The sequence below is a fragment of the Chenopodium album genome, chromosome 17, assembly GCF_948465745.1.
Source record: "Chenopodium album chromosome 17, dcCheAlbu1.1, whole genome shotgun sequence".
Lineage (NCBI taxonomy): Eukaryota > Viridiplantae > Streptophyta > Magnoliopsida > Caryophyllales > Amaranthaceae > Chenopodium > Chenopodium album.
The window spans coordinates 26,069,966-26,076,351 of NC_137850.1; the positions used below are offsets into that span (position 1 = coordinate 26,069,966).

The following is a 6,386-nucleotide window of genomic DNA, read 5'->3' on the forward strand; positions in this document are numbered from 1 at the left end:
TCTTAGGTTTTATTTATGATATTTTGTGCACCTAATGATGAAGTTGGTGTTGTTAAGGCTATTAGTCAAAGTCATGCTGCTATATGCACCTTATTAAAAGTTTGTGTTATTGAGGCTAATTTTGCCTATTAACAAATATACATATATTATTCATATCCAAATTTTGCATACCATAAATGCCTTAACGTGGGAGCGAGGATTAGTTTATATACCTTGAAGGGGAATGTGTACAACTGTACATATATTAATATACTGTAGTAAACTGCATTTATATTTATATGTAACTTGTATCATTGACAATATAGTAATTAATTAGGATGAATGATACGATTTATCAAAGTAACAAATACATGATACCCAATTTATCGTCAATTGAAGTTAATACACACCCATCTGTCATATGCACTATTTTATATCCGATTTATTTCTAAAGCGTTTGCCGATGTTTATGGGGCTGATGAATGCTAGTAAGTAGTAAATGTGTTCAACATATCACATCAAATCACATCAAATTACTTGTAGCAAGTTTGATGTACTTGCGTTTTTGGGGGAACATGTAGTAAATGCGAGTATTTATATTGGAACATGCACATTCATTATTCCATCTTGTTTGATTCAAGGCTTCAAGCAATCTTGTTTGGTTCAAGGCTTCATGCAAAATATAAGTAACACAGAATATGAAACATGCTACTACTACTACTTTAAACACAATCTACATTCATTAATGAAAAATTTTGGGCATGCATCTAAATTGGGTAGGGCCCTCTCCTTACCAAAAAAAAAAAAAAAACCTTACTATATATTGAACTTATTATAATTTTGTATTTATACTAGTTGGTTGGATTTTTTTTTTTTTTTTTAATGATAAGATATATATCAGTTTGTATTAGGCTTGGGATGAGTATTTTATATTTGTATTTCTTTATGATAATATGAATATATTAACCTTATATTATTCTATTTTAAAATTACGACGTGAATATAAACTATGTAATTGCTTTATTCATTTCATGAAACTCAAAATTAATCACACAATACGCCCATTGAATTAAATGGGTTGACTATAAGAAATAAATATACAACCAACAAAGATAATATTATGTGCAAATCTCACTAGTCAATTAAGGCGAATTCATTGAGGGGAGGCTATATTAAAGACATCAGCACATCATCGCTCCTATTTAACCAAGTTATTTACAATTACTCCCCCTAAAACAACACCCTCCTCTCTTCTTCAATGCATCCACCTACTAATCCCAAAAACCGATCTGAAGTTGTTGGTTGCTCATCGTCATCCAATATCTTCCGCCGTCAAAACTTTCGTAATTGGACAGTCCATAATTTCTAAGGGGTATGTGAACTAAGTACCTTGCTTAAGAAGACTCCTACCCGCACCCATAGTCGAAGTACAAAGAGAATTATGGCTGATATTGAAGGGCTTCAACAACAGCCAGTTCCGATTGCCGGGAAAGCTGTAGTGGAGAGCAACTAGGCTAATAATGATGGAGGTGTCGCCGATAGTCATATACAAGAGTTTGACCTTTTGGCCTTCTTGATTGGGTCGATCCACCTACTGAACAACCGATTGTGGAAGAGCAGCACATAGGACATCACAATGTGCCACCCTAGCTCAATATGATGCTAGATAGGACACCACTTGTTCGTATGCAACCATGGTTTGAAATTCCCTTGTGTACGGTAAGGGTGCGTTTGTAAGGTTGCATACGAACAAGTTGTGTCCTACCCAATTGAACTTCGGGGACGCTGGTTTCAACTACACTTTCCGGGTGAATCACAACTTAGAGCATGTGTACGTCGACTAAGCTGCAAAGGTCGACCTTCAACCAGAGAAAATTATAATTGCGAAGGTCGATATGCTAGTCATATCAAGGGCATATATACTCCATTAACCTTTGGGATTGTAGATGGAGACGACGTTCTTATAGTCCGTGGTGAGGTATGTTTAACATGATCACAAATTGATATCATGGTATTTTTATTTATGTCGCTTTGAATATTGATTATTTTTTATGTACTAAATATCGCACAAATTGTGATCTAATTGTATTTTTTTGGTTTTCCACTTTTTTGATCGGTAATGATATGTGTTATTAATTTAAGCGCAATATTTTCACCATCATTTTTTTCTTCAGTTGAAAAGTTTCTGGCTATTTTTCATATTTGCACTTTAAGTATGAAGTATAAAAATATTGATATACATGTACTTGTATACTTTTTGTTTTGTAAAAAAAAAAAAAAACTTATATACTTTTTGTTACATTTGTTTGTTGAAGGTCCGATAATGTCTTCAAACACCTCATTTGCCTTAAAATTTTGGTTTCTAGTGGCTCTTTGCGTCAGAGGTCCGCCCAAAGCCTTACATTGATGAATTGTTTTACTTACAACCTCTTGGCCATTTCAGGACCGGAAATGCGAGTACGATCCTGTTTAGTCAGAAGTATTTTATCGATCGAACCTATTGGGTCGACCCAAAATCAAACAACCTAACGTTAGTTCGTATCGAGGGAGAAAATCCAATATCTCTAAAGGTGCAGCAAATTGGAATACTCAATGAAGTTGCCCCAAGGTTTAATGCTCTAGTACTACACATTAAGGTATAATTTTATAATTTTTCTCTCGAAGTAACCTTTTTTTGGGAACCTCCTCACAAATTAACTTGCACTATTTCATTTTATAAATTTTTTTTTTACAAAATTCCTACCAAATTTCTTGAATCATATGGTAATGTTGTCATCTAATGTAATTTTAACTCTCACGACGGAAAAACAAAAAAATACTACGCAAACTAAAATATCTACTACATCAATATCACCTGCATTCTTCTAAATTCTAATAATCAATGTTAATGGCTTTTATACTTTGTAGCATCGAGTTTATGGAAAGCCCTAGTAGATTCCGCCAAAATAATTCAAATAGTGAAAAAGTCTTTCTTGGATCAAAATGATCCGATTATTGTCTTTGGCTGCTCCTACTCTGGAAGTAAGTTCTTAATACATTTGTAGATAACTTTTTTTTTTTTTAATTTAAAATATATTTTATATATTGTATCATAATATTTAATAATAAGATTATATAGTTATATTACTTACAATAGCGGATTTTAGGCTAAAAAGCATGAGGGGCTAAGTTTTGAACTTTAACAACTTATAATTAAAATTATAGATATCTTATTAGTAACAAAACACAATAATATAACCGAAGTCAAGTTGAAAGCAATGAAGTCAATCGACCCCACTTCACTCTTATAAAAGTGTGTTACCAATAATTAAAATGTAATAATTAAATAATTAATCACTATAAGGAAACATAATGCGAATTTGATCCAAAAATTTAATTTACACAATCATAATTAAAACACTTTATCAAAATGTACACTAATATTTGACTAATAACTTCCTTCTTACTTCATATCATTTTATACAGGTTGTGAATAAAAAATATTATGATAAAATACGATAATCCTGGGATCTAATTAAGAAAATTGTTGCACAACATTATGGTCTTATGAAACTTGAAACGATTTTCTAACACTTGCTGGTAAATCATAAAATGAGTGATTATTTTATTCAAATATTGTAATGCTTTTTCTTTCTTATAAATTCTTTGATAATTTTATCTTATTTTCGTTTAGTCTTTGACCCTCAACAAGCTAACATAGAGTCTAGTCGATTTGTAAAAGTTTGTGGCTTAATATAACGAGTGGTTCAACACACTTATAAATGAAGTTTGTACGGATATATTTTAAGCTCCGGACTGATGAGTGACATTTTTGGCACTCATTTGGTTCCTTTTTGGATGATTTTTATTTCATTTTATATCTCTTTTCTTTAGTTTTCCTTAGTTTTATTCTTGTTTTCTTCATTTTATGCTTTTTGTAGTTAGTTTCTCTTTTTCATGTCTTTTTCTAGTTTACTTGTTATTTTTCTCTTTTACTTGCTTTTTATCCTTTGATTGTAGGTGGTAATTGATTGTCCAAGAATTCCCGGGCTTCCTTTCTATAGTTTTCCATTGATTTTCATGCCTAAAGCTTGTGCAAGAAGTTTCAAGTCAATGAGAGGTTCAAGGAGCATGCTTCAAAGTCTTGTTTATACCTTCCTCATGGCTCATTTTCTTCAAGAAATTCAAGGAAGTTGCTGCCCACCTTGTCCTCCATCATCATCATCTAGGATGCGTGCACCTCGTGAGCAAGGGCAAAGAAGAAAGGAGGAAGCTGCAGCTATGTGCGGGCGCACTTGAGGAGTGTGCGGCCGCACATCTGTCGTGTGCGGCCGCACATCAGGTGTGTGCGGGCGCACATTCCTGGGTACACTCCTTCGAGCGCCCGCACTTACGAGGGTCTATTTTTGGGCGTCATTACCGACCTCCTCCTTGTATATATAGTTATTTCTACCTATTTTTGGAGTTTTTTAGAAGGAAGTTTTAGTTTTGGATAGAATTTGATAGTAGTTTTTGGGAGAATTTTAGAGAGAGAAACTCAAGAACTAGAGAGAGAAACTCATGATTTTTGGTGATTGCTCAAGGATTTCTCATTGTATTTGATCTTTGGATCAAAGTTTTGTAAGGATTTTCTTCTTGATTTCAATACAAGTTTGATTTTAGTTGATTTCATTAGTTTTTCATATTGTTTATGATTGATTTGGTTATTGATTGAATTTTGATTGATTTTGATTGATTGTTGGTTTAATCTTTGATTTCAAGTATGCTGATGATGAATTTGATGAATGTTGTAGTTTTGATCTTAATTCCTATGGCTAGTGAGTAGTTTCCTAGCTAGGGAGATGGTGAAGCATGTATGAATGATGGAATAGTGTAATTTGGGGATAATTGATGGAGTTGATGATATGATTAAATTTGGTTGATATTTCATGTGCATGTGTGTGATTAATTGAGGTTTGGCCATCTTTGATTAATACACTAGATTGCATTGTAAGCTTGCTATGATACGGACCATTGATTAGTAGACTTGCAATTTCACGATTGAGGTGCTTTGTGACGTTCCCTAGGTAGTGTTTAGCGTAGTTGACGCTAGTTAGACCTCTAGGTGAACCACCTTAGTAATGCTCTTTTGGATACATGATGATTTTCCTTCATATCGCTTGACTTAGTCGGTTTGACCTCCCAAATTACCGTTTCCATTATGATTGCATGTGGATCCATTGCCCTAGTGTCTTAGATTGATTTAATACAAGTTTGCATTACCTAGTTTAGCCTTAGTTCTACCTCAAACCCCTTCTTGATTCCGAAATAGCTTGATTTAGACATCGTGCACTTGATATCCATTCCCTTGGGTTCGACCTTGACTTGCCACTACGCTAAATAGGGGTTAGTTAAGCTACAAATTTTGTTTGATAGGGTGGGGTGGTAGCCCAACGACCTACCGTTCTCCGTCCCATCAAAATGGCGCCGTTGCCGGGGAATGGTGCTTGAGTGTATGTTGTTTTTGAGTCTATTTCATTTTGATAAAATACAAAAAGATTTTGTTTCTCTAGGCTACACTTGTAGCCGTGCTACTAACATTTTTGTGTGAGTTTTGCATGCATAGAACCCGCGATCGTCCCCTTGTTCCCCTGGATCCGGAAATTGAGAGGACTCTTTCAAGAAGAAGAGTGGATAATAGATCCTTGGCTTATAGCTCTTCAAGTGAAGAAGAAATTCAAGAAGAACAAGGAATGGGTGAAAATCCTAGAATAGCCTTGAAGGAGCTTGGAGTGCCCGGGGCATATAGGTTTGAGAGTGGAATAGCTCCACCTACTACTCCGGCAAATGACTTCGAAATCCGGCCGGCAATGATCACCTTGATTGAGAGAAGGCAATATAGTGGGGCTAAGAATGAGAGCCCATTGAACCATTTGAAAGAATTTGAAAAATATTGCAACACTATCAAAGTCAATGGGGTCTCTCAAGAATTCATCCGCCTCAAATTGTTCCCTTTCTCTCTATTAGGAAGATCTTTGGAGTGGCTAGACAAGGAGGTGAAGCCCAACTCCTTGAGAACTTGGGATGATGTTACAAAGGCTTTCTTGTCCCGTTTCTATCCCCAAAAGAAGACGGCAGAGGCAAGAGCCTTGATTCAAGGGTTCAAGCAAAGGCCGAGTGAAAGCCTTTATGAAGCATGGGAGAGATTCAAAGAGTATCAAAGGGAGTGCCCTCACCACGGAATCCCCACATACCAAGTGATCCAAATCTTCTATGGCGGTTTAAGTCCCCAAGGCAAGTCATGCCTTGATGGAGGGGCCGGGGGCCCTATCATGAACAAAACCGAAGAAGAAGTTGAGGACATCATTGAGGACGTGGTGACATATTATAGGGATTGGCAAGATGGGGAGAGAGACTCTTCAAGCAAGCAATCTTCATTGTATTCGGTG

The 6,386-nt window shown here is 35.4% G+C and overlaps 1 pseudogene; it reads right to left on the minus strand.

Annotated features, from left to right (window-relative positions):
- Positions 1 to 6,082: 6,082 nt before the first annotated feature.
- LOC145590316 (small nucleolar RNA R71) lies at positions 6,083 to 6,181 on the minus strand (annotated as a pseudogene).
- Between the last annotated feature and the right edge of the window lie 205 nt (positions 6,182 to 6,386).